At 49.4% G+C, this 17,385-nt stretch overlaps 1 protein-coding gene across 1 annotated transcript in view; it reads right to left on the reverse strand.

Annotated features, from left to right (window-relative positions):
* The window catches only part of LOC119356068, a 71,063-nt gene that overhangs the window by 6,594 nt on the left and 47,084 nt on the right, over positions 1-17,385 (reverse strand). The window lies entirely within an intron of this gene.

The following is a 17,385-nucleotide window of genomic DNA, read 5'->3' on the forward strand; positions in this document are numbered from 1 at the left end:
GGAGGGCACGAATGATTTGGGGGTCGATTTGGGGGCAGCGGCGCTATCTGATTTTTTTAGTGGCTGGTGGCGATATTTTGGTCTCGCGTCAAAGTCGATTCCCGGCAGATTATGGGCCGTGGTGCAGTTGTCTCGGCAGAAGATGTGCCCTAAAGTGTACCGACAGTCCATGTGTCGTCACTGTTCAAGTTCTTCCGGCAGTTTCTCTACCCCAATATGTTTATACCGGCAGAAACAAATGTCCCGGCAGTTGTTTTGCCCCTGATCAAGTATTTCTCCCGGCAGTTAATTACCCCCAATCAAGTGTTGTGGTGTATTGTCCCGAACCCAACGAGAGCGTCATGTTCGTCCCCCACTTTCTCCGGGGGCTAGGCCTTCCTCTGGATCCCTTTGTCAGGGGTCTTATGTTCTATTACGGGCTGGATTTTCACGATCTAGCCCCGGATTCCCTCCTACACATATCATCCTTCATTGTCGTTTGTGACGCCTTTCTCCGCATTATCCCTCACTTCGTCCTGTGGCTCAAGACTTTTGACGTGAAGCCGAAGATAGTCGAAGGGCAGCACGCAGCGTGTGGAGGCGCTCTAATAAGCAAAATTGCCGGCGCTTCATGGCCGAAGGGTTCCTTTCCAGAGGTATCCGGATTATGGCAACATGAGTGGTTTTACATCACAGCTCCCAGAAGTGCCAAGTGGGTAGCTACCCCTACCTTCCGCTCGGGCCCTTCACCATAACTGATGTCATGGATTAGCAGAGGGTTGAGCTGGGGTCCAGCCAAGGACGAGCCTATACTGCAGAGCCGCATTCAAGATCTCTTCGAAGGGGATTTCAGTCTGGATTATGGTGGTGCAAGTCATGCTGGTTCGTCGAGTCCAGCCTTGCAAATGCCGGCCCCTCCGCATGTGGGAGTTCAACCCAGAAGGACCGCGCACTATTCAGAATTTCCTAGGCCTGACGCACAAGGAGATGTATAAATCATTCTCCGGACCCCAAACAGAGTGTCCGGATACTACCGAGGACGTGGGCCTGAGCAGCAACTGCACCGCCGACCAAGTAAGTAATCCTCTAGCCGAACACACCGTCTTTTATTTATCATGACATCATTCTGAGAAATCGATCTTGAACCCGGACTGGCTAACAAAGGCGAAGATGATTCGGTGTTCGCCCCCCCTTCCTGAGGGTTTGGACAATCCGGTACTGGAAAGATGCTCGAGCTAGCACCTAGCCCGGAGCCCTCAAAGAAGATAAAGGGGGGAATAATGAGGGCGAAAGCGAGCCCCCATTGCTACTAATTCCAACCAAGGGAATGAGCGCCTCCGTGAGGGAGGATAACCAAGGGGAAGATTCTGACCTTCTCTCGCTCCGGGGAAGGAAGAGGACTGCCTCTGAAGATCCGGAAACCAAGGCTTCCAAACGGGAGAAGAAGTCTCCAGCAGAGGGTCCTGCCTTGGAAGGTGCTCTTGCCGCACAAAGTCCGCACGGGAATCAGCCTTCTAGTGAGTCGTAAGTGATCAAAATCTACTTAATAGTAAAGACATTCTACCTTACTTCCGACGAAAATAATCAAAGCATTTATCTTGCAGTTCGGATCTTAGCCCTTCTCAACAGAGCTCGTCTTCAGGGGACCTTCTTCCGGAGATGATGGAGAGCGAAACGCCTCCCCCGCACTCCCCTGCTCAAGAAGCAGGCGACCTTGAAGTGTCGTCACGGAGGGCCTCTCCGGATCTGGTGAGGCCAGAAGATAATCCTATAGTCACCCGAAGTCCCCAGCATCCGACTCTTGAAGAGGGCAAACAAAGGAGTCCGGCGCCGTCTGGTATGCGGTCGGACGCACTGAGGGATCTGCTAAAGCGAGAGACCATCTCAGAAGAGCACCGTACATTGATGGGTACGGTGATGGAAAGGATTTCGTCCGCCGAAAGCGGGTTGCATGACGCCTTTATGAGTCTACTAACGGGCTTTGAGGTACATAAAATGATATACATTTGCGATAGTAGCGCACATTTTTAGGTGTGCCCTGTGTAGATAGTAGCCCCTGAGACTCTGGTTGTTGCCGAGAACGGCGGCAAACAGAGGATCGTAGTCCCAAGTAATAACCATACTGCTTTTATGTGCAGGTGGTGGAAGCTCCGGTGGCTAGCCGGACTAATGAGTTTGCCGAACTAAAGCGGCAGATGCTGACATCGAGCTTGTTAACAAGCGGCTTGACGAGGCACAGGGTAAGTGATGTTTTCTGGTGAATGTCACATAGTAAGAGCAGCATGATGCCAGTATCTTTTATATGTTTTGACTGCAGATGGAGCTGCCACCGTGGAGACCCTTCGGGCGGAACTTGCCCGAGCCAAAGAACAAGCAAGGAGTAGTAATGTGGCTGCTTTGAAGGCGGCCGAAGAGTTAAGAGCCAAGAAGGCCGCGCATTGCGAGAGCAAAGAGAAGATGGCCAACATGGCTGTAAAGTTAAAAGACACTGCCGACCGTTGCCAGTTCCTTGAAGAAGAAAATCGAGCGAAGGCGACGGACCTCGAAAAGGCCACAATGGCGACCAAAGACACCCGCTCTACCATGAGAGTGAAGAAGGAGGAGCTGCGTGAAGCCGGTGATGTTGTGGCTGGGAAGCCCTTTTTGCTGCGGAGGTAGTTCGGATATCCGCGGTACGCCCCTCTGGATCGGTTGTGGAGTTCGGCAGGCGCATATCTCGATTTGACGGCGAGTGTTGTCGATGCGGCCGAATACTTCCGAGATCAAACAGATCGTGAAGTGGACAAGCTATTCTGGTCACAGTTTAACGTTCCAGAGCATCCGCTTCCACTAACTGATCGACTTGCTGAATGGGCCCAACTCAATAGATTGTCCGGACTCGCCATGAGGTCCGTCGTGGATCATCTGTGGCCGGAGAGGCCGAAGCCGAACAACTATTTCAGCTTAGTGTAGAAGTTCCTTGGTGCGGTGTCGCGCATTAATGCGATGAAGAGGTCGGCCTGCATAGAAGGCTCGTGGATGGCCTTTGCCCGTGTCAAAGCATACTGGGCGGAGATGGATGCCACCACTGTTGCGGCACAGGGTTCGGCCATAGGCCGAGTGGCTGCCGAGCACTATTTCGAAGAAGTTCTTGAGGGTGCTCGTTTGATAGAGGCCCAATGCTCGAAGAATATTATGTTTGAGTGACATGTACTCCCATTGTAAAAACAATGTTTTATTAAATTTATCAAGGCTGTATTTATACTTTTGCCTGAAAGTAATATGATGCCTCCTGTGCGGCCGTTTGTATATATATGTATATCCTGAAAGATTGCAGTCGTCGGCTTCAGCCCCCATGCATATAATGCGGGGGTGTTCGCAGAAGACGCGTGTTCACACTTAATCCAACGTCTTGGTCCTATTAAGGAGGTGATAGCGCAGCGAACTAGGCAACCGGACTATGATGCTTTAACACTTTCACTTAGCCAGAGGAGTTTGACAGTGGGGCTACTATATAGCCCCTAGTGGCTCCGCACTCACCCGAATTTGGGGTGCGTACATGCCTGGCCAGGAAACGACCCTTTGTTAAGGTGGAGGAATTCTAGGATTCCGATAGGTCATCAAGTGGTTGACCAGTCACACGCTATATCATGACAGTCAGTTTTCAGCTTTCTCTACTGAGGTGCTCGTCCGGATGAACCAGGGCACAATCGCAGTTGTTCTCCTGGTACCGCCTTAGCCGATAGAGCAGAACATAAGGCAGCAAAATACAGGAGCCGGGCAAACCCAACATTTGACCAAAGACATGATTCGGAGCTGATGCATATAAGGCCAAACTCGCAACGCTGAACACTCCCTAAGGTATACGGTCTTTATTGTGGGCCTAAATAGTGCCCTTTGTAAGAAGCCCTTGGTGTCCAGGTACGTGCATTATTCTGACGTGGCCACATGCCAAAACGTCAGCATCCTTCTCAATTGTACTGAGAATCCGAGGGATGTGTGTCAACAAGAGACAATAAGAAAGGTTTACGCAGGGTCTTAATCTAAAAAGAATCCTTGGAACGGGTCCCTGCTGCACGTCTGCGCCTGTGTCTCCATTGTGCCGTATCCTGGACGGGTGTAGTACGATGGTCATCTGTAAAAAAAGGAACTTGGGTGAAAAGTTGTCGTGCGAAAGAATAGGTTATGTTGGAGAAACCATGTACAATTCAAGATGAGCAAAAATTGCCAGTTGTTTGCGCGCGTTGAGCCCCTTGTGTTTGTAATGGGGGTGTGGCCACCAGACCTGTATGAATTACATATAGATGCACCAGACTCGTCTAACCGCGTCTGTGGTCTTGACGACCTGTCAAATGCTTTATTTGGTGAGTTTGTTTTAGTGTGTGGCTGTCAAGGCTGCCGCACTCTCTTCGGCATGCAGGGATCGCTCAATATTTCCATTTACTGTAATGATGCCACGCGGACCGGGCATCTTGAGCGTGAGAGAAGCGTAATGCGGTATTGCATTAAAGCGAGCGAAAGCTTTGCGTCCGAGTAGTGCTTGATAGCCACTTTGGAACGCAGCGATGTGGAAGGTTAAATTTTCGCTACAGAAGTTATCGGGGAAGCCGAATATAACCTCTAGTAACAGGGAGCCCGTGCAATGAGCCCCTGGGCCTGGTGTTTCTCCTTTAAAGGTAGTATTGCTGCAGCAAATTTTTGTTGGGTCTATCCCCGTTTTGCGGATTGTGTCCTGATATATCAGGTTTAAGCTACTGCCGCCGTCCATCAGGACTCGTGTAAAGTGATATCCGTCAATTATTGGATCTAATACCAAGGCAGCCCATCCAGCGCGCCAGATACTTGCCGAGTAATCCCGATGGTCGAAGGTGATCGGTTGAGACGTCCAGTGGCAGAATTCCACGGTGATAGGCCCTTGGGCATATTTATCTGGGAGTGCCACCTTGTTTCTTCCCTTTATCACGTGTAACACGTTTACTGTTTTGACTTCTGGTGGAAATTTCTTTTGTTCCCCAGTGCTTTGCTTGCGAGGCTCATCCTCGTCTTCGCTTGTGTATCCTGCCCCTTATCTTCGGTGTTGAGCTTGCCGGACTTCTTGAAGACCCAACATTCTTTGTGGGTGTGATTTGCAGGTTTATCAGGGGTGCTATAAAACTGACATATTTGGTCCAGAATTTTGTTTAGGCTGGACAGTTCATCTCTGGCACCTTTGGAGGGCGGCTTTTGCTGACCTGGCTGAGAGCTTCTGAATCCGGCGTTTACCGCCGTGCTCTTCGTGGTGTCTTCTTTATTCCGGCGCTTATTGTTTTTGCTGCGTCGTGATTTCCCGTTTCCATCTCTAACTTCGGATGTACTTGGGTCGCTGGTGCTGCATCAGCTAGCCAGCTGTCCTTGCTCGCGCAAAAGCGGGTCATGAGGCTTGTTAATGCTGCCATTATTCTCGGCTTTTCTTGGCTGAGGTGTCTGGCAAGCCATTCGTCTCGGACGCTGTGCTTAAAAGGTGCCAAGGCTTCGGTGTCCGGATAGTCAACTATTTGGTTCTTTTTAGTAAGAAACATGTTCCAAAACTTTCGGGCTAACTCTCCGGGCTGTTGAGTTATATGACTTAAATCGTCCGCATCCGGAGGTCGGACATAAGTCCCTTCAAAACTCGCCCAAAAAGCGTCTTCGAGCTCTTCCCAGCTTCCAATGGAGCTTTCGGGGAGGCTTTTAAGCCAGTGCCGAGCTGGCCCTTTGAGCTTGAGGGGTAAGTACTTGATGGCGTGAAGATCATATCCTCGAGCCATATGGATATGGAGGATATAGTCCTCAATCTAGACCCCAGGGTCTGTTGTTCCGTCGTATGCCTCTATGTTTACGATTTTGAATCCATTTGGAAATTCATGGTCCAGCACCTCGTCGGTGAAACATAGGAGGTGTGCGGCACCCCTGTATCTGGGTATACCGTGGTGTTCGGATGTTTGTTGTGTTGCATCGTATGCTAGAGCATGCTTGCGTGGTCCATAAATGGATCTTGTTGCGCCATCCTTTTGATGCGAGCCCTCGCGTGGATCGCGTATTGGCATGTGTGCGGCGTTGTTTGCCATTCTATGCTGGCCGTGAGGTCGTCTATCCGGCCAGATGGCCATTGTAATTTTTGGTTGCGGGGGATCTAAGGCCTCCTCATTGAACTCAGATAGCAACTTCCGCTTCGGGTAGCTCTTAGTGGGGCGATTATCGTCGTACTTCGCTGCTGTGTTGAGTACTGTTACTCCCTCTGATTCAGAGTGTCTTGCGCAGCCTTGAGCCTTTTCTTCTGCTTTTTTAGACTCCTCGCGGTGGCAACAAGCCTTTGATGGGCATTCTGTTGCCCCGGGTGTCTGTCCGGTGTGATGTCGTCCGGATTATTATCTTTGACAGAGTCATGTTATTCGGTTTGATTCTCCGTGTTGTCATGGTCCGGCGATGGTTCACCCTGCTCTAATGCTGGTCTATATGATCGTTGTTTCTGCCGAGGCGGGATTTGGAGCGGCACTTACGCCGCCGCTTTGACTGCTTCTCGAGGGGACAACCCTTCGTTGCGTCCTTCCGTTCCTCGCCGTCGTTTTCTTTTGGTGTGTCCACCATGTATACGTCATGTGATGAAGTGGGCGTCTGGTGCCCTGTGGGCAGTGATTCCTCTTTGTCTCACGCATCATCGTCCATACCGTCGATGCCTTCGAAGTCGAAGTCGAGCATGCCGGTTAAGTCGTCGACAGTGGCTACTAAGTGGGTGGTGGGTGGGCGGCGAATTTCTTCATCATCCGCACCCAATCCTGCCGGACATAGTTCAGCCCGGGTCCTCCTGACAAGGAGAGAGACCTTAATGAGTTCAGTATATCGCCGAAGGGCGAGTGCTGAAAAATATCTGCGGAGATAAACTCCATGATCGGCGCCCAATCGGATTTGATAGGAACGGGCGCAGGCGGTTTGGAGTTCGTGGCCGGAGAAGGATCCGGTAGTTTGACAACACGACTCTCTCGCAGGGTAAGGTCGATATTCGGCTTGATCGCAGCTGAGGATACGGCCTCCGTGACGGGGTCTATCCACCCGTCAATGGATGGCGCAACTGACTCCAAATTGTGACTCGGAGCGGCTGCCAGTGCGGTCTCCTGAATACGGTCCGATGGCAGAGCTAAATCTTACTCATCGTGACCGTGTGGCGCACAAGGCAGGGGCTCGAATCCGTCGAAGATCAAGTCTCCGCGGACATCGGCCGTGTAATTTAAGCTTCCAAACCTGACCTGGTGGCTAGGGGCGTAACTTTCGATCTGCTCCAGATGGCCAAGCACGTTGGCCCGCAGTGCGAAGCCGCCGAACACAAAGATCTATCCGGGGAGAAAAGTCTCACCCTGGACTGCATCGCTATCGATGATACTAGGAGCCATCAAGCCTAACGGCGACGACACAGAGGAACTCTCAATGAAAGCACAATGTCGGTGTCAAAACCGGCGGAGCTTGGGTAGGGGGTCCCGAACTGTGCGTCTAAGGCGGATGGTAACAGGAGGTAGGGGACATGATGTTTTACCCAGGTTCGGCCCTCTTGATGGAGGTAAAACCCTACGTCCTGCTTGATTTATTCTTGATGATATGAGTATTACAAGAGTTGATCTACCACTAGATCGGAGAGGCTAAACCCTAGAAGGTAGCCTATGGTATGATTGTATGTTGTCCTACGGACTAAAACCCTCCGGTTTATATAGACACCGGAGGGGGTTAGGGTTACACAAGGTCGGTTACAAAGGAGGAGTTCTCCATATCCGTACTGCCTAGCTTGCCTTCCACCCCAAGTAGAGTCCCATCCGGACACGAGATGAAGTCTTCAATCTTGTATCTTCATGGTCCAATAGTTCGGCCAAAGGATATAGTCCGGCTGTCCGGAGACCCCCTAATCCCGAAATCCCTCACCCATGAACATTGAATCATACGATGGAACAATGGATCCCGTGGTATGGATTGAGGACTTCCTCCTCCAGATCCACCTGGCTCGTGGAGGTGACCTTCACGCCACCAAATACCTACCACTAAAACTCAAAGCACCAGCTCGTTACTGGTTAAACAGTCTGCCAGAAAATTCTATTAGCAGCTGGGAGGACTTGGAGGACGCCTTTCGCAACAGCTTCCAAGGAACTTATGCCCGGCCACCAGATGCCGATGACCTAAGTAACATTGTCCAGCAGCCGGGAGAGTCAGCAAGGGAGTTCAGGACCAGGTTCTTAGTTAAAAAGAACCAAATCGTCGACTATCCAGACATGGAAGCCCTTGCGGCTGTCGGTGTCAAAACCGGTGGATCTCGGGTAGGGGGTCCCAAACTGTGCGTCTAGGATCAATGGTAACAGGAGGCAGGGGACACGATGTTTACCCAGGTTCGGGCCCTCTTGATGGAGGTAATACCCTACGTCCTGCTTGATTGATATTGATGATATGAGTATTACAAGAGTTGATCTACCACGAGATCAGAGAGGCTAAACCCTAGAAGCTAGCCTATGGTATGATTGTTGTATACCCTCTATCGACTAGCCTGGCCTCGGTTTATATAATGCACCAGAGGCCTAGGATAACAAGAGTCCTAGCCGAATATGCCGGTGGGGAGGAGTCCTTGTCTTGATCACCAAGTCTTGTGGAATCTTCCATGTATGCGACAACTGTCCGAACTGGCCCATGAGTATACGGCCATGGGGGTCCTCAGCCCAATCTAACATATCGAGAGATGACGTGGTGAGTACCCCCTAGTCCAGGACACAGTCAGTAGCCCCCTAAACCGGTCTTCAATTTAGGGACGCTCCTCGATTCTTCCGAACTGTTCTTCATCTTCGGTTGTCGGTCTTGAAAACTAGTTCAACAAATCTTCTCATCTTCGATCTTGAGGATTGCCGAAATGCATTCGACGAGTTTACACATCGGGTATCCGAGGAGCCCCTTTAAGTTTCCGGCCTTTATCAATACCTTGGGTTTGAAGTGGTTCCCGGGAGCCAGTGTCCACTTCCATCCGAGTTCTAACGCCAGACTGCATTCGAGGTATTTTTTGCAGCCGAGCGCCAATTTCGGACTGCTTTTGAGCTCCAACGCCGAAATGTATTCGAGCTCTAATGCCGAAATATATCCGAGCTCCAACGCCAGACTGTGTCCAAGCTCCAACGCCGGACTATATCCGAGGTGTCATATCACCTTGGTTCAAAAAAGTTGAAGGAACTTAGCCGAGCTTAATGCCGGAAATGCCCACTATGGAGCCAGCCACTAGCGCCCGAGCTTTATGCCAGACTGCTTCCGAGGTGGTGCACCACCCCGACTGTGGGCCGACTTTTTGTCAATATTTTTTATTGGTGCAATTTATTCTCTGCCGAGATATATAGCCAGTAGCCCTCAAGGTGTGTATCGGTCTAAAACCCGAGATGCACCTGAAGGATGACGTAAGACCGCTGATCCCAGTAGCCGCTGAGACTCAGGTTGATTTGCAAAATCGGTCTGAGGATCAAGTCCTAGCTCGACAGAATACTTCGGGATAGAAAAGGCGGCGTGCTCAGTCCTCGAGACTCAGGTTGGGTGCGGCCGACCAACTTGAGGATCAAAATCTCCTCGGCAACTGTATTGCACTTAAAATTTTCTGCATTGAACAGGCAATGCAGTAGCCCCCGAGACACTGGTCGGGTGGCAACACCAGATCAGGGGATCAATACGCCCCTTTAATATTAGTAAATGATAAGCCCGAAGCCCAGTAGCCCCGAGCCATAATGCGGGCACAGGTGACCGAATTAAGGATCGATATCCAGAGTAAAATCACAAATTATGTGTAATGATTCTATGTATCCAAGTACTTTACATCATTAATGTTCGGATCCACATTGTACCAAACTTTGTTGACCGACCATCGGCTTCCACCTCCTCGGCCAGTAGCCGAGGAGTGTTTGTCCTACTTTATAAAGCCTTTATGAGGGCAGAGATTTTACGACAAACAAGGCAATCTGGCCATACGGTTTTATAAACAAAGGTACGTAGAGAGATTTGTTATATTATTGTTTAACATAATAAATGTCTTCCAAAGAAAATATTCCCGCTATCGGTTCCTTTCTTTGGGTTGTCATCCTAAGCATGATCATGAAACCTCAGCTCTAATGTAAGAGCCAAATATTGAGGATTTTGTTTGGGAGGCCAGTTACTAGCCCCCGGTAGTGTTCGGCGACAGCCGAGGTCAAGCCGTAACCACTTCGGCCAATGTTATGAATGGCCGGTCATTTAACACATTCATCGGATCGCTGATCAGTTTACGCTTTTTGTGACAGTCAGTTTTTGGCTTTCTCCACTAAGGTGCTTCACCATGTGAGTTGTAAGCACAACCGCAGTGGTTCTCTCTTTGCACACTTAGCCAAACAAAGCGGAATGTAGGACGCATGCGCAGGAGCCGGGCAACCCAACTATTGACCAAAGACACAATTCGAAACCTATACATATTTAGAAATATCCGAGAATGTTTTTGCCGAATCTCTAAAGGTGTCCAGTGTTGCACTGTGAGACTTGTGCTGAAAACACACAAATATTTTAAAAGTGCCAAAAAGCTTGGAAAACCAAAAAAACGTCAGTAAAAACACGACGTCCGAACAAGATCAAGTGTTCGGCGCCAATCCGAAAATTGGAAGAGAAAGAAAGAATTGTGCTTCTGTCGTGTTTTTACAACGACCAAGAAGAAAACACATTTACAGCTCATATATAAATTTTAAGAGCCCCCAAGTGACTTGGGTAAGAATTTTATGTATAATGATTATATATACCAAAGTACTTATATCATATTTATGTTCACCCGAACTTTAAACGCGTCTTAACCGACCGGCCAAGGGCCGAAAAGTGTCATGTACTCCGCCTATCGAGAGTATCGATGGTGTTTCCGATGACCAGGCAATCAGGCCATAAGGCTGTAAGAGACAAAGCGCGCTAAGGGAAGTTATACTATATTACTGACGAAGTGTAAGAAGCATCTTCGAAGAAAATAGTACCCCCACCGATACCTTTCTTCGGTGCTCATTATTATTATTATGAGACTTGTGCAATAGATTTTTTTACTCATGAGTTCCATTGTGTGCCGACCATGATTGAAAACAATAAGAGCGCTAGCTTTCGGCTTCACCCAGTCTGAGGTCAGAGCTCGGATGACCCGGTCGTGATAATCGCAGAGGTGCTCCCTTTACTCCCTAGCCGAACAATCGAGAACATAGGGGTAAGCACAGGAGCCAGGCAACCCAGCTTGCAAATCGCTTAGGTCAATATGGTGCATATTGTGGCGTAATACACGAACAAGGAACGAAGCCATACAAGTATAATCATATGCATCAGGAAAGCTCCATCAAGGGAGCCCCCAAGTAAACGGGGTATTTGAATTTTTGTGTCACAAACAAAGTTTTGACAAGGAGATTTTTTTCTACAAGCAACTTTTTTTCAAAAAGGTATAATGCTTGGTCGAACCGAACACAAGTTAAAAATTTAAAACTTGGAGCATGAAGGCAACTTAGCTGGTTAATGTGTTCGGTATTGACGACGCGGTCCGAGCTTGATGCGGGACAAGGTTCCATCCCCCAAGCCGGTCCCGAGGTGGCGGAGCAAAGAGCTCGGCACTCCGAAGTGGTGACATAGCACGGTCAATGCAGGCCGGCAGAGTGATGCCGAAGTCCCCGGCATGGGGTAATGAAGTGTTGACGAAGCCCCCCGTCCAGCCGAGGTGATGCCAAAGGATATAGTCCGGCTGGATCATTTTCATGTGCACAAAAAATAGTGCAAATCGGAGATAATAATAATGATGATAAAAAAATGTTGCATAATAAATAATTTATGCAAAGTGAGTAATAAAAGAAATATGGCCTATCGCCGAAGTCAATGTCGATGCAGGGCGTCGGCGTGATGCGGTAAAGGTGTGGCAAAGCCTGAATTCACAGGTCGGTCCGAGTTCAGGATGCGGCGTTCGCTGGACTATGTACGGAAACTGACCGGACCACCACGCAACTGTCGTTAGTGCGGCCATCATTTGATAGACCTGTGTACAGATGATGGAACAAACTAGAGTAATAATTCCTTGGGAAAAATAAACCCGAACAAGCAAAAAATACTAGGATTAATAGCACCTGGTTCCAAAAATTGGGACTCGATCCGCACACCCATTGCCTGATGGGCATAAAGTGACAGTATGGCGATGCTGGCAAAGGTTGGCTCGCCGAGGCAAAGCCCTCGGTCCAGCTAACGTGATGGAGCTGGTCGGCTAGTGACGCAGAAGTCTCCGGAGTAGGTTGATGAAGAGATGGCAAAGCCCCCGGTCCAGCCGAGATGTCGAAGCCTCGATGTCAGCCGATGAGTCGAAGTAGGTCGGCGTGACGGACACCAGCTTGAAGAAGCAATAGTGCGGCCCTGCCGATACAGGTCGTGACGTGGTCGATGCCGGCTTGATAAAGTGACCGTGCGGCGATGCCGGTATACCCGCTCCGTGTAATCCGTGGGGCAGAGATGTTAGTGATGATTTATCCTTTGCTATGCGGGACTCTTGTTTGGCCTGCCGAGATGATGATCCGAAGAAGTTGAACTCGGCTCAACAAAGTGACGACGTGTCTAGCGCATGTCGGCAGCCTTGGAGTAATATTGCCGGACTGGTTTGACACCAGTATGATGATGAAGATGACCTCAGGGGAGGCTTAAAAATTTACGGGCACGTGTTTAAAAACAACGCACAATACCCTAGAATAGAATTCCTCTAAAAAGGTTGTCCAATATCAGGTTCATAAAGAAACATGAATTCAGGTCGGATCCGTATTCGCGCAGAAAACGGATCCGATAATTGGTCCACTCATCGGAAGGTTCCCGAAGTTTGAACCGTCGGATCAAGCTGAAATTTGGAGGGGTGGTAGATATGGGAATTCCGCAGTAAATGAACGGTTGGATCTTCCAAAGGACGTCCGAGCTGGGCTCTGGAGACCACGCCCTAAACTCGTCCAGATTCCCGTCTAGATTTGACAGGGCTCTGGTATATCGTAGATTGTCGGAAATTCCTCCATCGGAACTCGACGAAATTTTGCATGGCTGTTGTAGATGTAATTCCGCACTATTCCACTGAAGCAATCGTCAAACTGACGCTCGAGGAGGCGGTGACGACGAATACAAATTTGCTGTTCATAAAAACAGCACGGCCGGCCGAGGGCAATGTTGAGGTTGAGCCCCGAGCTCCATGGATGATTCCTCCCTGATCTTGATAGAGATCGGAGTTGATGTTTGATGAAGGCCCTCGTCCGAACATGGTGATCCGAACACGGGGCGCAGTTCTTGGTCGAACCAAGGTGACCAGTCGAGCTGGTGACGAAGATGTCGATGTCGCAGTTGACCTGCGGGCGAGCCATTTATCCTTTTTCCGATCACACAGCGAAACTCTCAATGAAAGCACCAATGTCGGTGTCAAAACCGGCGAATCTTGGGTAGGGGGTCCCGAACTGTGCGTCTAGGATCGATGGTAACAGGAGGCAGGGGACACGATGTTTACCCAGGTTCGGGCCCTCTTGATGGAGGTAATACCCTACGTCCTGCTTGATTGATATTGATGATATGAGTATTACAAGAGTTGATCTACCACGAGATCAGAGAGGCTAAACCCTAGAAACTAGCCTATGGTATGATTGTTGTATATCCTCTATCGACTAGCCTGGCCTCGGTTTATATAATGCACCAGAAGCCTAGGATAACAAGAGTCCTAGCCGAATATGCCGGTGGGGAGGAGTCCTTGTGTTGATCACCAAGTCTTGTGGAATCTTCCATGTAGGCGGCAACTGTCCGAACTGGCCCATGAGTATACGGCCATGGGGGGTCCTCGGCCCAATCTAAAAGATCGGGAGATGACATGATGAGTACCCCCTAGTCCAGGGCACTGTCAGCGGCCTTCAAACACAGCGTCCGGGATGAATATCTTGCACGCCACCTCGGTCAAGAAGTACCTAGATCCATGACAGCCCTTACCGCTCTAATTACCTATTTCTGCGCGGGAGAAGACATCTGGCTCGCTCTTACAAGCAATAGCGCCAGCGACTCGGGCACTTCCGAAATCCGAGACGGCAATGGCAAGCCAAGACAAAGCAAATACAACAGTCGCAATGATAATGAAAGATCACGCGACATAGTGGTTAACGCCGAATTCATCAATCCCAAGCCTGATCAACGAAAAAATCCATTCAAGGCGAACAGAGACGGACCATCCAACCTAGACAGGATACTAGACCAACCCTACCAGATTCACAGCCACCCCAATAAACCAGCTAATCATACCAACAGAAGTTGTTCGGTCCTCAAGCAGATCGGCAAGCTCAATACCGAACACAAGGGAAGGGGGTCGCCAGGTAATAGAGATGACGGAATGGTTCACCAGCTAAATGCAGAGGGCCAGAAGCAATTCCCCCCTGAAGATCGATCAAATCCGGAACAGAAATAGCAGTTCGGCTTCCGCCACTCATCTCATATACACGATAAAGCTATACCGCGCATACATAACTACGCACTTAAAATACCATGGGCATCGGCGGAAGCACAATACGGATAAGTCTGCAAACACTCCGGTAACATTTTTTTATATATACTTTCCTTCTTTTTGCCTTCTTCAATACTTCTTAAAAGCAGGTAGCGTAAAGGAGAAACACCTAAGACCGACTCCATCGGAGTTCGGATCCATACACTCACCTACGGGGCTACTTCCTTCAAGGATTCCCCTCGCTGAGGACAGGCGGCGCAGACGTGCGACAGGAGGTCCAAAATTAACTTTTGTTGACCGCACTCTTTTTTAGAGCCTGTAACATGCCTTTTTCCTATGCCTTCGACCCAGGGCATATCAAATGATCGGGGTCTTGGCATACATACATACATACATATATATACATACATACATACATACATATATATATATATATATATATATATATATATATATATATATATATCAATTACTCATTGGCATATCGCTCAGGTCCCAGTCAACACTATCCAAATTAATTACCCGCGTCTTTCCTCAAATGAATACCCCTCCCATGGTTGTTTCACAAATATACCCCGGCTTACTTGCCAGGGGCTCGGTACCAGAATAAATGAGTTGCCAACAAATTATAGCGTGCTTCGGCATCAGGAGTTTGTCCTTATATGCATCAGCTCCGAATCATGTCTTGGGTCAATAGTTGGGTTTCCCGGCTCCTATGTTTGCTATCCTACGTTCCTCTCTACCGGCTAGGGTAGTAAAGGGAGAACTACTGCGATTGTGCTACCAGTTCACCTGGTGACGCACCTCAGTAGAGAAAGTCAAAAATTGATTGTCTTGATGCGGCGAGAGCTGGTCAACCACTCGATGACTTATCGGAGTGTCTAGCGATTCCTCCGTGTCACACGAAGGACCTCTTTTCTGGTCAATTATGTAAACGCATCATATGAATAAGCCGCATACATACTAGGGGCTATGTCGTAGACCCACCATAAAACTCCTATGGCTAAGTGAAAGTGTTAACGCCCTATAGTCTGGTTGCCTGGTTCGCCGCATTGACACCTCCTTCACGGACCAAGACGTTGGGTCAAGAGTGATTAGATGATTTTTCGAACACCCCTGTACTTCCTACAACGGGGCTGAAGCCGATGACTGGAAATCTTTCAGATTATATTAAAATGGCCGCACAGGAGGAACACAAGATTTTGAACAAAATATACAAATAGATTCACTATAAAATTGTCTCGTGCAATTCTTATACACCTCACTCGAACATTATGTCTTTCAAGCATTGACCCTCTATTAACCGGGCGGCTACTAGGACGTCTTCAAAATAATGCTCCGGTTCGTGGCGGTCCTTGCCCTTGAGCGGACTCTTCACCGCAACATTGATGGCCTTCATATTCCTCCAGAATGTCTTGACTCGGGCAAAAGCCATCCGTGCACCTTCGATGCACACCGATCGCATCACAACGTCGATACGCGGCACAACGTCAACAAGCCGCTGCACCAATCCAAAGTAACTGTTCGGAATAGGCTCAGTTGGCCATAACCGGATTATGACATTGTTCATAGTAGCACCGGATATCCTAGGAAGCTTGGCCGAGTGGGACATCTACTCATTCAGCAATAGGGGGCGCTTCGAGGCGCCGAATTGTGACAAGAAAAGCTTCTCTGTTGCGTACCTCTCTCGCGCGTGATAAGATTGCGCCGCATTGGAAGAACTCTTCGGCAAGTCTAAAAAATCGTTCGGAGAACTCCACAATTGGTTAAGCTGAGCATAGTTCGGATCGCCGAACTTAGCCTGTAGCAAAAATGGTTTACCAGCCGCAATCTCCCCAGCTTGCCGGATCTCCTCACGGGCCCCTCTGGATTCAGACTGTGCTTCTCTTGCTTCTTGTAAGGCCTTTTCAATTTCAACAGTTTTGGCTTCCTTCTCCCTCTCAAGAAGCTCACAGCGGCTGGCAGCACTTTTTAGCTCGAGCGCCATCATGGCTATCTTCTCCTCGTCTTGATGCTGAGCAGCTCGTTCGGCTTCCAACTCAGCGGATGCCTTCTCGGCAGCCGCATTATTACACCGGGCCTGCTCCTTGGCCTGGGTTAGCTCCGCCCGAAGAATTTCAACGGCGGCAACACCGTTTGCAGCCAGGTACAGCTTTCAGCGTCATTCTTATATCTCAAAAATGTACGTACAGAGAGTGCTCCGAATACATACCTTGTGACTCGTCAAGACGCATATTGATCAACGTACTGTCATCCCGGGCCACATCAAGCTTCCGTTGAAGTTCGGCAATATCCGCAGTTTGGGATGTAGCCAGGGGGAGGCAGCCTGTGTTCAAAGTTAATCAGATTAGTCCTCCAAAAAAATTTCTTGATCCTCAGTTCGCCTACTATGGGAAGCCAACCTGAGTCTCAGGGGCTACTGTCTATACACAGGTAAAGCACAATTGCACATGTTACATTACAAACATCGAAGCCTCTCAGCAGGCTCGCAAAAGGCCTCATTCAATCCGCGCTTCGCGATAGGACCTTTTCAACCACCGTACCCATCAAGGTACGATGTTCCTCTAAAACGGACGCCTGCCGCGGCATGTTCGTCAAGATATCCGGCGCTTCTGGGTCTCCGGAGGCAGCCGCAGGAGTATGGCCACCCTTCGAAGGGGTTCGTTTATTTGTATTCGGCTGCATTCCGGATTGTTTGGGGTCTTTATTGTTGTCCCCCGGGCACTGGGCCGCCGAAGTTTCACCTTCGCGTAACATCTCCATCGTCCCTTGCACCACTCGTCGGTCGGGAGAGACCCTCCGCGACGACACCTCAAAGTCGGCTGCCCTATAGGACAGAGAGTTCGGTGGGGGCGTCTCGCTTTCCATCATCTCCGGGAGAAGGTCCCCCGAGGAAGAGGATTGTGGAAGGGGACAACGCGCTGAGC

Source organism: Triticum dicoccoides, chromosome 1A (genome assembly GCF_002162155.2).
Source record: "Triticum dicoccoides isolate Atlit2015 ecotype Zavitan chromosome 1A, WEW_v2.0, whole genome shotgun sequence".
Classification (NCBI taxonomy): Eukaryota; Viridiplantae; Streptophyta; class Magnoliopsida; order Poales; family Poaceae; genus Triticum; species Triticum dicoccoides.